Genomic DNA, 16,685 nt, shown 5'->3' with positions numbered 1-16,685 from the left:
AAGATTTTAAGACCCTTTAAAACTAAGTAACTGGAATTCCTGGCGTGGTGCAGCGGAAATGAATCCGACTAGGAATCATGAGGTTTCGGGTTCAATCCCTCGCCTTGCTCAGTGGGTTAAGGATCCAGCATTGCTGTGAGCTGTGATGTAGGTCGCAGACGCGGCTTGGATCTAGCGTGGCTGTGGCTGTGGTGTAGGCCGGCAGCTGTAGCTCCAATTTGACCCCTAGCCTGGGAACCTCCATATGCCGTGGGTGCCGCCCTAAAAAGGAAAAACAAAAACAAAACCCCCCCAAAAACTAAGTAACTGAGTCTCAGAGCTGTATGGAAGAAGACATTATGTATTTATTTTTATGTGTCTTTGACATAATGTTTTCCAGTTTTATTAAAACGTACCTTATGTTCTTGAGTATTGTACACGTGGGATCAAAGTCAGATCCGAATTGTTCTAAGGTGGGTTTTGTATATTCACTGGGACACACCCCGGGAAATTGTTTTGGAAACATCTAACTAGAATTTACACAAGACTTACTGGTAATTTAATGTGAATTGAAGGTGTGTTCAACCCACTTGACAACAGATTTACTTTGTATTAAGGCAGAGCCAATTTGCTGTAATGACTGAGGAAGAATGTTTCCTTTTGGTTCATATTTAATACATGAAGCTTTTCTTTTAAAAAGGCTTTTTGAAAGTTTTTCTCAGAAAATCTTTCTGAGTACGTGGCCGTATAAGAACAAGAACTGGAGCGTCAGAAAAGAGCTGAGTTTGAATTCCTGCTCGTCCCTTTTAGCTCTGTGGCCCTAGGAAAATTGCCTAACCTCTCTGAGTGTGCATTTTCCCTACTGTGAGAAGGAAATAGTGAGAACTGCTTTGGGGGGGGGGCATTGTGATTTTTATATGAATTTTCATGTAAGGTACCTGTCTCATGGTTGGGCACAAAGTAGACACTTGATAAATTAAAGGACACTGACTGCTTTCTTGTCTTTCCCTTGCTCACCACCGCAGTTGCTCAGTGCCTTCTGCCCAGAGTGTGAACGGTTATTGCTACAGAATAAAACGAAACCACTTCTGTCATTTGTTTTCTCTTCATATGGGCAGATGGGAGTACCAGGGTCACGTTCCGTATTTTCAGTATTTTGATCTTATCCGAATTGATTGGGGGTAAACTGGCTGTCCATTTTTTCCCCCTCCACATTTCATCTTTCCTTTCTGGGATTATTGTTATTTATTTTTTTTTTCCTTTAGTTCATTTCCCCTCCTCGAAGATCTACTGCCCTGTTCTTCCTCCCTCTCTCCCTTCTTCCTTTCTTTGCCGTTTTTATTGTATAAATGAAATGGGCACAAAACTCAAAAAGCTTGGCAAAAACCTGGAATGTAAGTTCCTTGGTGGGGTTGGTTCCTTGAAGGCAACGTTATTTAAATTTAGTTACTCCAGAATGGAACTGGGAGATGGGTGGGGCTCTCTGTCAATTACCATGTCGATTTCATATTGCTGCTGCATTGAGAATATTTTTGCAGAGCTTGGAGTTCCTCCGGGTTCTGGGGGGAACGTGTGGATTGTGGAACCCTAACAACTGACCTCATAGCCAAGAAGGGAAAGGAAGAGCACGGGGCAGAGGAGGTTGGCTGGTTATATTCCTGCACAAAGGACGATAGCATTATTGAAGTTGCTAGACCTAAGCTGTTGGTTCTCCCTGGGGTTTCTCAACTGGAAAGATGCTGGGGAGCATATGGCATAATTAGTTAAGATTTATTGGAGTTCCTACCATGGTGAAGCGCAAACGCATCCGACTAGGAACCATGAGGTTGCAGGTTTGATCCCTGGCCTCGCTTGGTGGGTTAAGGATCTGGTGTTGCTGTGAGCTGTGGTGTACGTTGCAGATGTGGCTCGGATCTAGCGTTGCTGTGGCTCTGGCCTAGGCCGGTGGCTACAGCTCTGATTAGACCCCTAGCCTGGGAACCTCCATATGCCACTGGTGCAGCCCTAGAAAAGACAAAAAAAAAAAAAAAGATTTGTTTAGGCATCCAGGGTTGCAAAGGGCTGAATTGGGCCTGGGAAGGGATTGTGAGCTGGGAAAAGGCTTTATGGTGCGGTGCCAACATCATTTGCTGCTCTGCCCAAGGAGTAAGTCTCGGTTTAAATTTTGTGGATTTGGCCTCAGCCGTGGAGTTATTTTCTAAGACGGCAGATTGATTAACTAGCTGCCCTTGGCCCAGCCTGTCCACTGTGACCCTGAGCGAGCGCTGAGTAGCAGTACTGGGGCTGCTGTTTGTTTTAGTTGGTGCTTTTATGAGAGTGGAGAACAAGAGGGCCCATCCTTGGCCTAAGTGTTTTGCGGCACCACTTCCCCAGTTTATTTGGATTCTCTTGCTTGAAAACAAAGTCCTAGCACAGTGTTCATGGGGGGGAGGGAGCATCACTTTGGGAAAGTTGTATTTGTTGAATGGTTAGGGGTGGATTTGTGACATCTTGTGCTGGACCACAGGGCCTCAGGGACTCATACCCTGTAGTGTCTAAGAATTCAGACTTGCCTCAATTATGAGATCTTGGTGGGCAAGAAGAATGACCAAAAGTGCTATCGACAAAGCTATAGTGGAATAAGGCCCTGGTAAATGCTTCTTGGCCTATAAAAATACAAATCGTATATTAAAATATGAATACTAGGGAGTTCCCTGGTGGCACAGCAGGTTAATATCTGGTGTTGTCACTGCCGTGGCTCAGTCAGTGCAGGTTTGATCCCTGGCTGGGGAACTTACACATGCCGTGGGGGACCCCCCCCCCCACAAATACAAATACCAGATACTGATTTATTGAGTGTCTGCAGCCTATGGGGTACTTTTCCTGTATTATCTCATTAATGTTTCAGAGGATGGTCTTGCAGCCTCTAGAAGGATCTAGAAAGTGAGCCCCAAACCCATTATTTTCCCATGTCTGCTCTTATAGGTAGAACCACAGTGGACTGAGGCTCACCTTTCTAGACCTGAAAGCTGGGAGAAGGCGGAAGAGGGGGGCCCTGAGTCCCAGCCTCTCACCTAGGATGTGAGCTGCCCCTGCGGATGGCACTGCTGCAGATCTTGAGAAGCCGCTTCTGTGTGGGATGGGGTAAGTGGGGCGTTTGCAGACGTCTGGGACGTGAGGAGTCAAGCTTTTGAAGTCCTTCTTGTCTTAGGATGCTGCCCCAATCCTCCCTTTCTGGGACAACAGGAGGTTCGGGTTTTTTTTGTTGTTTTTAAAATTTTTTTATTATAGTCGATTTACAATATTCTATCAATTTCTGCTCTACAGCAAAGGGAGGTTCATTATTTGTGACTCTTGTTTTGGTGGGAAGAGGGGCTCTGATTCTAACCGCTCAGAATCTAAGGCTTTGAAATTGATTTCCTGGGAACCTTCTGATGCTTTGGGTCCCTCTTTAGAGATGGGGCACACCCGTGCGTGGCACGTGGAAGTTCCTTAGCCAGGGACTGAACCTGCACCATAGCAGTGACAACACTGAGTCCTTTACTGCTAGGCCACCAGGGAACTCCTTAGAATCCCTTTTCCTTGGCTCATTGGCGTGGGCAGGCCAGTCTTTCAGCTTGATGGGGGGGGTGCGCCAGGTACACTGTGAGCTGAGTGGGTTTGCCTGCCCCCCACTGAACCTCCGCCGATAGGCACTGATTCCTTACGCCTTGAGTCATGAGGAAGAGGATTCTCGCGAATTTTCAGATCATATTGTTTTAGAGACTTTCCAGGATAACCCTCCTGGCTTCTCTCTTGCCACTAGAGAAGGGAAAACAGGAATAGACTTGGACAGCAGCAGGGGAAGCTTGGTATCAGAATGGGTTTTTTTGGGGGCTGATGGATGTGAGATCATAGCACTTTTAACAGAGAGGGTGGAGCCTTCCTCTAAACTGGGAAGTGGGGAGTTCCCGTTGTGGCCCAGCGGTAAGGAACTCGACTAGGATCCATGAGGGTGCGGGCTTAATCCCTGGCCTCGCTCAGTGGGCTAAGGATCCAGCATTGCATGAGCTGTGGTGTAGGTCACAGGCTCAGCTCAGAGCTGGTGTGGCTGTGGCTGTAGAGTAGCCTGGCAGATACAGCTCTGATTCAACCCCTGGCCTGGGGACTTCCATATGTTGCAGGTGTGGCCCTAAAAAAAAAGGTAATCTGGGCAGTGGCTTTGGTTACAGTGGAACATTTCATGTAACCTGAAATTTATGCTCTGCCCAATGGGACGTCATCATTACACCATCATTTCCAGGGGGCTTCCAGCGGAAAGGACCCGTGCAAAGATGCAGGTGTGCGGGCACTGGGAGAGACAAAATCTGCGGCAGAGACCCCTCTCCTCCCTCCGGTGTGTGGCATGAGGCTCTTCTGGGGAAGTCCCCCACAAAGGGACCTGTGCTTTGCATCCCTTTGGCCACGTAGGGACAGTGACGTGTGCTCTGAACAACCCCCATGTACCTCGTGGGGGGAAGGTGATTTAGACCAAAAGAGGTTATATAAAAACCCAGAGGGGAACGAAGCCACTCAGGCCTTGTTTCTAGGTGATGTCATGCTGCACTATTTAACATTTATCAGATTCTGGTCCTATGCTGATTGATCCAGGATTTGAAAAAAATATGTGACTACCGACTTAATGGAGAGGCTGAATCACAGGTGCTTCCTGAGGCAAGAGCCCTGCAATTAAAAATATTTTTTTTTTTTTTTACTGTCATGGGAACACTGAACACAAGATCTACCCTCTTAGCAGATTTTAAGCTGTACAACACAGTATTAGCAATAGATTCAGTATTTTAGGGCAGATCTCTAGAACTTACTTATCCGGCGTCACTGAAATTTTATACCTGTTTCCACCTGTCGGCTGCTGTAAAATTCTTCATGAACATGGCGATGCTAAATATGTCTATGAGATCCTGCTTTTATTTCTTTTGGTTAAATACCCAGGGGTGAGATCGCTGGGTCATATGACAATTCTGTTTTTAAACTTTCATCCATAATGGCTGCAATGATTTCCCGTTCTGAGCCCTGCAGTGTGTCCTTTCCTACCAGCCTGGCAGCCCTGCATTGCGTGCGGGTCTTGCTGGGACCTGTTCCTCCCGTCTTACCTGTTGCTCCTGGCAGCCTGGATCCTGACAGGCAGCCTTGGCCACTCCCCTTCCTGCCTGCACACAGCAGCCTGGAGACCTCTTGCTCCAGTTCGCCTCTCGTCGTATTGTCATAATTGGGTGATTGGCTTTTTTTAAAAGGAGTAGAAAATAATATAAACAATACTAATGCAGTAATAAAATGTTTAACCTCTTATAGTACATACCATCCGTGCTCCCATCCCTACAGATCCACGTTATCTTTCGTGCAGATAAGCTTCCCCCACGTGCTTTGATCCTTCCAGCCACCCCTTCTGTTTGTTGGCGAGCTGGCCACAGGGGCTGATCCCCCTTTGACGAGGAGGCCTTGCACCCCTGGGGACCATCCTTAGTTGGGGCTGAGGGAAGGCACAGATATTTTGTGCCCTCGGGAAGGCACACATATTTTAGGACAACTCTGAAGTTTCCTCTGTCCTGTCTCCAGAGAGCCCCTGTGGCTTCTTTCTCCCACTGTCCAACTGGTTTTCTCTGGAAATGTAGGAATTCTTATCTCTGGCCTAAGCAACTTGTTCCAAGCAACAGCGTTAGAAAGTGAGGGAGATAGGATTTGATCCCAGGTTACCAGGGGCTGTGATCCTTTTTTTTTAAAGGGCTGTACCTGTGGCATATGGAGATTCCCAGGCTAGGGGTCGAATTGGAGCTGCAGCTCCTGGCCTACACCACAGCCACAGCAACGTCACATCCGAGCCTTGTCTGTGACCTACACCACAGCTCAAGGCAACACTGGATCCTTAACCCACTGAGTGGGGCCAAGGATTGAACCCACGTCCTCATGAATACTAGTTGGGTTTGTTACCACTAGGCACAATGGGAACTCCCCAGGGGCTGTGATCTTAACCAGAAAGCTCCCTTGTGTTTTTCCAACGCAGGGGCTGCTTGTCCTTTTCTGTATATTTGCCTCATCATGGATTACAGTGACTGCCACCTGGCATCCTGCAAATGCTTGCTGAATGGGTGGCTAAACAGCCTGGCAGACCTCTGCCTTGTCTCCACACAGCCTTCCTGAGACCTGCCTCTGGGTGTCCGCTGGGTCACCTTCTGGGATGACCTTCCCCCAGCTCTCTTTCAGAGTCGGCACAAGCCCACCTCTTATTTGCTGCCTTTCCAGTCTCTCCCAGCCTAGAATCATTTTTTTCCCCTCTCAGAACCAGTATTATTGGTCACATGTGGCCTTTTGTATCTTCTCTCCTCCCAACCCGACGACTGTAAATCCTTGAGAAGCGGGGGTTGTGCCCAGAACCACACAGTAAGTGTTTGGTGATTCGATTCTTTGGGGATGAATCAAAACCGCGGGCCGAGCTGTCCAAAGAAATGCCATGGTCGTTTTTGGGTTTTAGGAATGAAGGAAAATAGTGAGGTCAAGGAACAAAATTGAAAAAAAAAAAAAAAAAAACCGTAAAATAAGTAAGGGGGCAAATTGAAAAATTGTTGGCCCATTTTGGGGTGAGTCCATGTGTGCATTTTCGCGCTGCAGCTGTTCGGGCTGAATCACAGGGTGGGTGTGTCATCTCTTGGCTTCGAGCTCGGTGGCTAGGCATCTGCCCCCTGGGGGATCGAAGCAGATTTATGTGATGAATAATGGTGGATTCTCATCCAGCGCTTGGGATGTGGTTTGACAAACTTCATGCAGAGGGCAGGGGAGACACATCAGGTGTCTTTACCCACTCATCCCCCTCACCCCCTTGAGACACAACAAGAATGTCCCTCAGCTGAGTTTGTGTGTTGAGGTTCAGCCGAGGGTCAGCCTCGCTGTCCATAGTGGCTTCTCTTTGGCCAACTGGTGGCGCCCCCACTGAAGGGTCCTGGGTTGCAACTGAACATGGAAAGCCTATGTGCATTGAGCACCTATTGTGTGCCTGGCATTCTGCTCAGTGCTCTCAATAGTGTACGTGACGGAGCCTCCCCGTTCGCACTATGGACGTGCTGTCCTCCCCAGGTCCAGCTGCTAGAACCCACGTGACCTCTTGCAACTCACACCGTTGTGGTGACCCTGGATTTGAACGGTGCTTTCCCTGGCTTCGAACCCATGACCCCCTTCCCTGCATCTTGACCTTCCCTTTTGAGTACAGAGGTGTTTTATTTTATTTTATTTGTATTTAAAAATTTTTGTATTATAGTTGATTAAAATGTTCTGTCAGGAGTTCCCGTCGTGGCTCAGGGGTTAACGAATCCGACTAGGAACCATGAAGTTGTGGGTTCGATCCCTGGCCTTGCTCAGTAGGTCGAAGGTGCAGCTCGGATCTGGCGTTGCTGTGGCTCTGGTGTAGGCCGGCAGCTGCAGCTCCGATTGGACCCCTAGCCTGGGAACCTCCATATGCTACGGGAGCAGCCCAAGAAATGGCAAAAAAAAAAAAATTCTGTCAATTTCTGCTGTGCAGCAAAGAGACCCAGTCATATGTATATACACACTCTTCTCACGTTATCCTCCATCACGGTCTATCCCAAGAGATTGGATATAGTTCCCTGTGCTGTACAGCAGGACCTCATTGCTTATCCATTCTAAATGGAATATTTGTATCTATTAACTCCAAACTCCCTGTCCATCCTACTCCCTCCCCTTCCCCCTTGGCCACCACGTCTGTTCTCATATCTGTGAGTCTAAACAGAGGTCCTTAGATGAGGATTCCAGAATTCTGAGACCCCTGGGCTTGTGCTACTCTCTAGCCTTCCTACCTTGGCCAGTTCCCCTTAGTGCGGCTTTGTTCGCAAATGTGTTAAATTCAGTATTGCCTAAATAGCTACGTTTCGGTGGCATGTTTTGGGGGTGGGCTGTGCAATCATTGCAAAGTAATGCAACATGATGGCTAATTTGGGAAGCTGATTTTATTGTAGATGCCCACCCGCAGGTAAAACCTATCAAGCCGGGTCCTCGTGCACCCTCGGGGAAGTGAAATCTCTTCAGCCTTCTTTTGAAGCCTCTTCTCCAGGTGGACTGAGGACTCTGCTGTTACTGTCTTGTTCTGGTGCACGTCCAGCCCGGGTGTTGGTGCCTTGGGTGTGATGCAGCAGGAAGCCCCAGATTCTTTGCTTGCCGTGTCCCTCTCCTGCCCACGTTGCATAAACACTGGCATGGCAGGGACAGATGGCCACTCCAGGGGCTCCTTTGATGTCACATTTGGTTGCCTGGGTGGGGGGGTAAGGGGTGTTGCCAGCAGCCTCCACGGAGGTGGAGAGGCTGACTGGGAAATACCCACTTGACAGCGGGTAAACAAAAGCCCGGCTCCGGAAGAGCTGGGTGCCTTGATACGTGTGCGGGCTGGGCTGTCCTGGAGTCCGGTTTACATAAGTGTGTTTAGCTTGGGAAGAAGCCAGTCGGCTGGAAGCCTGGTCTTTCCTCTCTGCTCCTAATTGATGCTGCTCGAGGTCTGGTTTTATGCTGCGAATGTGAATGGACTGGGGTGGAGGTGGGGTGGTGAACTGTGAGATGGGATGGCCGATAATTACTTTCAGGGCTAGAAAAAAAAATTTCATTCCAGAGGCTTGGGTTTGCTTTGCTGGAGGCTCACGTAAACGTATTTAAAATCCCAGGAGCGTCGAGAATGAGCCGTGGGGACCCAGGTATCAGTGGGACTCTGCTGGTCAAAGAGCATCAATCCGTGGAATGGGTCTGAAGGCTTTGATGAGAATGGGAAGTGGGTAATGAGGAACCTCCAGACAAGGAGGCCACGAGGCAGCAGAATCACGCCTGGAAGAGAAATCGAAGGTTGACAGCCTGTGACAGTGAGAGTTCTTGGTGGATTTTGCTTTGGAGGAAGATGGGCGGTTATTGTAGTTGCCTGCATGCAAACTGAGCACAGAGTGGAACCCAAGTGGAAAAGGCAGAAGAAGCCACAAGGGCTGATTGAAAGCTTTTCCTCCTCCAGCCTCTGGGTAATGACTGTTACTATTTATTTTTCTAATGCATGTACCGATGTCTCAGCAAACCAAATTGAGATAATGTATTCAAGTTAATAGAGTGACATCTAGTTGCAAAGTTTCCTATTGATTGGGGAGGGGGAGGGAGGGTTCGTTTATTTCTTCCTTTTTTCCGCAAGTGAATCATTGGGGAGCTATGGGTATCTTCTTTGGATAGGTGTCCTGGGGTGGGGGTGCGGTTCAATGAGGTCCCAGCACAGCTGACATGCTCTCGAGGAGCTTATGGTGTACAAGGGACGAATAGAGAATTTCATGGGGACAATAACAGGGGGCCAGTTGAGAGGTATCATCTGGAAGTTTGGTACATTCAGAAGATCAGGACACTTGCCATTCAGTGGTGAAATGATTGGGAAAATCATTAATGATAATATTATTGTTAGATTCCTCTACTCCGCACTCTCTCTCTCGGTCTGCTTACAAACAACAAGGATTTGGAGGTACAGGCTGAGAAGCGCTGTAGCAGCCCTGGGATTGAGCCAGGGGGCTTAGTTGTGCAAGGATGGAGCAGGCGGTCCGGCGGGAGTTTGTCCCGGCCGGGAGGTGTGGCAGCAGTGCTGGGATAGACCCAGTGGTCTCGCCACACAGGGATGGAGGCAGGTGGTCTCTGCAGGCGGGATTGATCAGCTCAGGACCAGAGCCATTCTGGGTGGAAGAGAATTTTCTCTCGAACGGACACCCCAGTGTAACAGCTCTGACCTGGGCTCTTTTAATGAGCCATTCGGGTCCCTCACCCCTAGTGAAAAAAAAACCGCTCCTGCAGGTTGCCTCAGAGGTTGAATTCTTGATCGCAACCAGGCCTCCTGTTTTTGGTAACGATCAATGGCCTGGGTTTTTTTGTTTGTTGGTTTTTTGCTTTTGAGGACCGAACCTGTGGCATATGGAAGTTCCTAGACTAGGAGTCGAATCAGAGCTCCAGTTCCCAGCCTACACCACAGCCACAGCAACGCAGGATCTGAGCTGCATCTGAAACCTTCACTACAGCTCAAGGCAATGCTGGATCCTAATCCACTGAGTGAGGCCAGGGATCCAACCTGCGTCCTCATGGATGGTAGTCAGATTCGTTTCTGCTGCGCCACAACGGGAATTCCTAAATGGTCTGTTTTGAATCACCCGGATCTGAGTCCCTCTCCTATCCTAGCTAACATTGTGATTACTTTTTATTGCTTATTAAGAGCTTACTCTCTACCTGGCTCGTTTTTAGTTTTTTACTTTTTAGGGCCGTACCTGCTGCATATGGAGGTTCCCAGGTAGGGGTCGAAGGGTCGAATCGGAGCTGTAGCTTCTGGCCTACCCCACAGCCACAGCAACACAGGATCCGAGTCGCATCTGCAACCTACACCACAGCTCACGGCAACGCCGGATCCTTAACTCACTGAATGAGGCCAGGGATTGAACTCACAACCTCATGGTTCCTAGTCAGATTCATTTCCGCTGAGCCATGGTGGGAACTCCATACCTGGCATGTTTTTAACACACATTTAATCTTCCCAGTCACCCAGTGAACTAGTATTATCCCAGCTTTATAGGTGAGGAAACTGAGGCAGAGAGATATAAAGGTGACACGGCAAGTCCTGGTAGACCCCCGGGCTGTTGGCGTGCCCAGCTCCCCCAGGCCTCCGTGGTTCTTCCCAGTTCTGATTTTCCTGTGTCGTTCCTTCAGTATTTCTTTCTATTTTATTTTCTTTTATTTTTTAGAAATGATTTTTATTTTTTCCATTATAGCTGGTTTACAGTGTTCTGTCCATTTTCTACTGTACAGCAAGGTGACCCAGTCACACATACAGACACACATTCTTTTTCTCTCATTATCCTCCATCACGCTCCTATACAGCAGGATCTCATTGCTTATCCATTCCAAAGGCAATAATTTGCATATCCTAACCCCAAATTCCTAGTCTATCCCACTCCTTCCTCTTCCCCCTTGGCAACCACGAGTCTGTTCTCCAAGTCCATGATTTTATTTTCTGTGGAAAAGTTCATTTGTGCAGCATATTAGATTCCAGATATAAGTGATATCATACGGTATTTGTCTTTCTCTCTCTGACTTACTTCACGTAGTATGAGAGTCTCTAGTTTCATCCATGTTGCTGCAAATGGCCTTATTTCGTTCTTTTTTATGGCTGAGTAATATTCCATTGTGTACATATACCACATCTTCCTAATCCAATCATCTGTTGATGGACATTCAGGTTGTTTCCATGTCTTGGCTACTGTGAATAGTGCTGCAATGAACATGCAGGTGCATATGTCTTTTTCAAGGAAAGTTTTGTCCAGATATATGCCCAAGAGTGGGATTGCTGCGTCATATGGTAGTTCTGTATTTAGTTTTCTAAGGTCCCTCCATACTGTTTTCCATAGTGATTGTATCCAGTGTTTCTTTCTAAGAGTCAGGGGCAAACAACCTTTGTGTCTGCCCCACTCTTCAGTGTTGGGAGGAATCTAGTTTGTGTGGATGCCTGATGGTGCATTTGGTGATGAGAAGATCTCAACCAGCTGGCTTTTTAGATCTTTGGAGGGTGATTTTAATATCATATAAATGGCATGAATATGAGGGGGAGAGTGTTATGACTCAGTTCCTTGGTGGTGGTTCAGGGTCGGTCTTGATACTACTAGTAATTGTCTCTGCTAGGGCATGGCCATTATTCTCTTTTGGTGAATGGTCATTGGAATTAAATAAAAATAGATCAGGGTAGTAAAAAATTTCGATCATTTATGCTTAAACAAAATGGTTATCATTATTTGCTAGTGTTTATTCAATAAAATATGAAAGAGGCGTTCCCATGATGGCTCCATGGTAACGACCCTGACTAGTATCCAGTAGGACGTGGGTTCGATTCCTGGTCTTGCTCAGTGATTAGGGATCCCACTTTGCTGTGAGCTGTGGTATAGGTCGAGGACGCGGCTTGGATCCTGCATTGCTGTGGCACAGGCTGGCAGCTGCAGCTCTGATTCGACCCCCTAGCCGTGGAACTTCCGTGTGCCACAGGTGCAGCCCTAAAAAGACAAAATGAAATGAAATCAAATAAAATAATAAAATCTGGAAGCCAGAGGAGCACTGGCCCAGCAGTCAGGTGACCCAAGTTTTCCTGACTTGAGCTCTTCCTAACTCTTGGACACTAGGCGAGCCAGTTTCTCGGGGCACACATTTTATCCTTGGGGTCCTTGTGATGTACAGAAGTTTCTCTCCATATGGTAAGCCTCTAAGAGGGAATATTTTATATCAAGACTCAGCTATGAGCTTGATAGTTCTGCATTGTTTATTTAAAAGTGTTGTTTTAGACCCAGATGCTGTACCTAGATTTTTTTTTTTTTAATATTTTGGGTGTTATATTTAAAATATTGTGTTATCCTCTAGTTGTGCTTTCTTTTTTTCTTTCTTACTCCAGGAGGAGGGGGTTTCATATAGATGAAAAGGGGAACTAAAGAAGAGATAAGATCTGGAAGTAATTTTCAGCAGTAGAGAAATGAACCAAAATGGGAAAACACATCCTTTGGTTGCTAGCCAGATAAAGGGGACACAGGAGTGCGTCCTTGCTTTTTCTCAGTAATTGGATACATTACGTGGTTTACATGCATGGGTGGCATTTTCATTGGGACTTTATGGTTTAAAGGAAAGCAGAAAGCAGATCTGAATGTACCGATATTTCCCTCTTTTCAAGAGCATGTCAAGTTGGCATTTAAACCCGGATTGCTGGCCTCTTCTGTCTATTATTTGAAATCGCGTTGAAATCCTGCAAGTGGGACCTTGGCTCTGGTGACCCCTGTCTGTTTATCCACCTGGGCTCCTCTTTGGTTCTCTTTTTAACGCACAAATGGGAATGGGTGTGAAAGCTTGTGGATGCTTTGAACATGGTATGTATATATATAGGATGTGGGAAATTCATCTGCAAAATGTCAGCCTTGAGTAGACATTGTGTAAGCGTCTGCATTTACAAATGTAAAATGCAAGGCCTTCTGAAGTGCCTTGTGATTTGATTTCAGTGGGTTTCTTTGGCCCCTCCCATGGCCTGAGGACGTTCCTGGGGCCAGGGATTGAACCTGTATCATAGCAGTGGCCCCTGAGCCACCACAGGGATGCCAGGTCCTCAACCCACTGAGTCACCAGGGAACTCCTGATTTGTATATTTAGAGCTGGCGTGGTGCGGTTGAGCATTTCCGTCTGGGCAGTGTGATGCCCTTCCATACTAGGCATGTGTTTTGATTTTAGATGTTGTTGAGAATGAATTTTGATTTTAGAAATGGAGACCTTTCTTCTAGAGTTTCATGCCTTAAAATACATGTGGCCTTTTGCGTATCATTTTCCCTCACTGTTTCCCCTGAGAAGTGCTGTGGCTGGTGGTCCTTTGACGGGTGAGGGTCTGAGGGCCTGCAGTCCAGGTTTGGAGGTGGTGAGCTTCCCTTTTCTAAAAAGATGGATCTGGAGTTCCCATCGTGGCGCAGTGGTTAACGAATCTGACTAGGAACCATGAGGTTACGGGTTCGATCCCTGCCCTTGCTCAGTGGGTTAAGGATCCAGCGTTGCCGTGAGCTGTGGTGTAGGTTGCAGACTCGACTCGGATCCCGCGTTGCTGTGGCTGTAGCTTAGGCTGGTGGCTACAGCTCCGATTGGACCCCTAGCCTGGGAACCTCCATATGCCGCAGGAGCGGCCCTAGAAAAGTCAAAAAGACAAAAAAATAAGAATAAAAAAAAAAAATACAAAGATGGATCTATCTGACTTGAAATGCCCAGCTTTCTTTGGTTTTTCTTTCATCGTTAGCATGCGGATTTTGACATAGTTGGTCAAATGCATGATGATTCTCATTTGTTTCAATATGTGTGTCCAGGGACTTTTATGAATCTTTGTGTTGAAATTCGTCTAAATCTTGGGTGACTGTTCAAAATGCATTTACCAGTCAGCAGTTCTCTTTAGCACCTGTTCTATGCCTTGCGCAGTGAGCGGCTCATGGAATTCAGGCATGGATGGATCTGGGAGGCATGGCGAGTCCTGCAACAGAACTCAGGGGCTGGTGGTACCAACTGGGGAAAATGGGCTCAGTGTAATGGGCCTGACAACGAAGTCCCCCAGAGAGGCGTTATTCATAGGGCACCAAAGAAAATAGTCAAAACATATTTTACGTTTCCGAGTTTATAAATCCATTTGAAGTGCTTGAAAAAAACCCCTAGCGTTGGAAATGGATTCATGTGTGGATACAACTAAAGCCAGACTTCTTTGACAAATTTAACTTCTGAAAAATATTCTTAGAAAGAGGGACTTTCTTCGAGAGTGTGAAGCCTATTTTTTCTTCCTCTCGCTAAGGTTAAGCTTTACAGTTCTCTCTCTCTCCGTAAGATGCTGTTAAAAACATCCAGGCAGCTACACAAAAACCCCTGCGTACGGATGCATAGAGCAGCTTTACTCGTAACTGCCAAAACTCGGAAGCAACTGAGATGTGTTTCAGTAGGTGAGTGGAAAAATAAACTGTGGTACATCCAGACACCAGAGTATTATTTAGTGTTAAAAATGATCTTTTGGGAGTTCCCGTCGTGGCACAGTGGTTAACGAATCCATATAGGAACCATAAGGTTGTAGGTTCGATCCCTGGCCTTGCTCCGTGGGTTAAGGATCCGGCGTTGCTGTGAGCTGTGGTGTAGGTCGCAGATGCGGCTTGGATCCTGAGTTTGCTGTGGCTCTGGCGTAGGCCGGTGGCTACAGCTCTGATTAGACCCCTAGCCTGGGAACCTCCATATACCACGGGAACGGCTCAAGAAAAGGCAAAAAGACAAAAAAAAAAAAAAAAGATCTTTCAAGCCATGGACGATGGAGAAGACACTTAAATGCATGTTACTAAGTGAAAAAAGCTAATCTAAAAAAGTTACATAGGTGTTCCTGTTGTGGCTCAGAGGGTTCAGAACTCAGCATGGTGTCCCTGAGGGTGGGGGTTCGATCCTTGGCCTTGCTCCGTGGATTAAGGATACAGTGTTGTGGCAAGCTACAGCTTTGGCCACTGGCACAGCTCAGATCTGGTGTTGCTGTGGTGTCGGCCTCAGCTGCAGTTCTGATTTGACCCCTAGGCCGGAAACTTCCATATGCTGCGGCTGTGGCCATAAAATAAAAATAAATTAAGAAGTTGCATGTTGTATGATTCCAATCATACAACATGCTGGAAAAGGCAAAACTGTGGAGACGGTCAAAGGACCGCTGGGTGTCAGGAGCTCAGGGAAGGGAAGCAGGTCTGAATAGGCCCAGCACAAGACATTAAGGGCAGCGAAACCATTCTGTATAATGTTAATTACGTGTCATTATACATTTGTCAAAAACTATAGCATGTACAACACCGCGTGAGCCCCTTAAGGTAAACTATGGATTTGGGACAATAATGTGTCTGTGTAGGTTAATCACCTCTAACAAATGGACCCCTGTGTGGGGGGCTCTGGATGATGGGGGAGGTTGTATGGGGTGGGGTCAGGGGGCATATGAGAACTCTGTGTTTTCTGCTCAATTTTTCTGTGAACCTTCAGCTACGCTCTCAAATAAAATCTATTTAAAAACAGCAACAACAGGAGTTCTCATCGTGGCACAGTGGTTAGCGAATCTGACTAGGAACCATGAGGTTGCAGGTTCGATCCCTGGTCTTGCTCCATGGGTTAAGGATCCAGCATTGCCGTGAGCTGTGGTGTAGGTTGCAGATGTGGCTCGGATCCCGCATCGCTGTGGCTCTGGCGTAGACCAGCAGCTACAGCTCTGATTAGACCCCTAGTCTGGGAACCTCCGTATGCTGGGGAGCGGCCCTAGAAAAGGCAAAAAGACAAAAAAAAAAAAAAACCAAAACAGCAACAACAATGTACAAGCCTAAGTTGAGGAAACAGCTGGGTCTTCTCTTCATGGTATCCAGTAAAATGTCCCTTGATGTACATTACTTCCCAGAAGCCCTTGCAGCGGCAGCAGGTGGTGGACAGTGTGAAAAATGTCTTATCAAGCATGAGGCTCCCATATTCAGAGAAGTGGGATGCGATGAGAGTGGGTTTTCCCCCCTGGTGGCTTCCCAGCTAAGACAGCATTGACTTCGAATTCCTCTTCTCTTCCTTCTGCTCCCGCATCGTGCCATTGTCATTGATACTAAAGATGCAGGTTTTGATGAACTGATGCCTTTGGTAGATTCCACATGAGCCAAGCCTCCTTTGTGTTGGGCATGGTCGGGGAGGCAGTGGGCTTTGAGAGTATGTGAAATTCCTGTAGCCTGGGGTCTGGAAATGGCCCAGTCCTGCCTTGATCCTGTTACCTTTCGCAGGGAGAGCTCTTGGGGGAATCCGTGAGCACAGAGCACATTAATATGGAGCTGAGCAATGACAAAGAGTTTTCTGGAAGTCTAGATCAGTGTTTCTCCTTGCAGGCTGCCTCTTGGTTTTGCAAAGTCATTTTTCATGTCTTCAACAAATGTGCATTGAGCACCTCACTCTGGGCCATGCCCCCTTCCAGGTGCTGGTGGTACAGGAGCGAGGACAACTCGGAAGAATCTTGGCACCTGTGGGCAGACATTCTGGCGGTGGGAGATTGACAGTGATGAGTAGTTAAAACATGGTGTGTGTTGGCAGGCATCCTGGTGATGGAGAACCAGGAAGCATGGAAGAGAGCTAGGAAGTGTTGGGGGTTTGAACTCAAATAG

General features: G+C 47.3%; 1 protein-coding gene across 1 annotated transcript in view; it reads left to right on the top strand.

The window, feature by feature from the left end:
• TIAM1 (TIAM Rac1 associated GEF 1) overlaps positions 1–16,685 on the top strand; it is a 234,298-nt gene that overhangs the window by 2,797 nt on the left and 214,816 nt on the right. Inside the window, exon 2 of the mRNA XM_047795360.1 lies at positions 2,944–3,102. The gene's annotated coding sequence lies outside the window, so the exon portion shown is untranslated. The remainder of the gene's footprint in view (positions 1–2,943; positions 3,103–16,685) is intronic.

The sequence above is a fragment of the Phacochoerus africanus genome, chromosome 1, assembly GCF_016906955.1.
Source record: "Phacochoerus africanus isolate WHEZ1 chromosome 1, ROS_Pafr_v1, whole genome shotgun sequence".
Lineage (NCBI taxonomy): Eukaryota > Metazoa > Chordata > Mammalia > Artiodactyla > Suidae > Phacochoerus > Phacochoerus africanus.
Note: the sequence above shows the minus strand (reverse complement) of the source record. Positions and strands in the feature narration are given on the sequence as shown.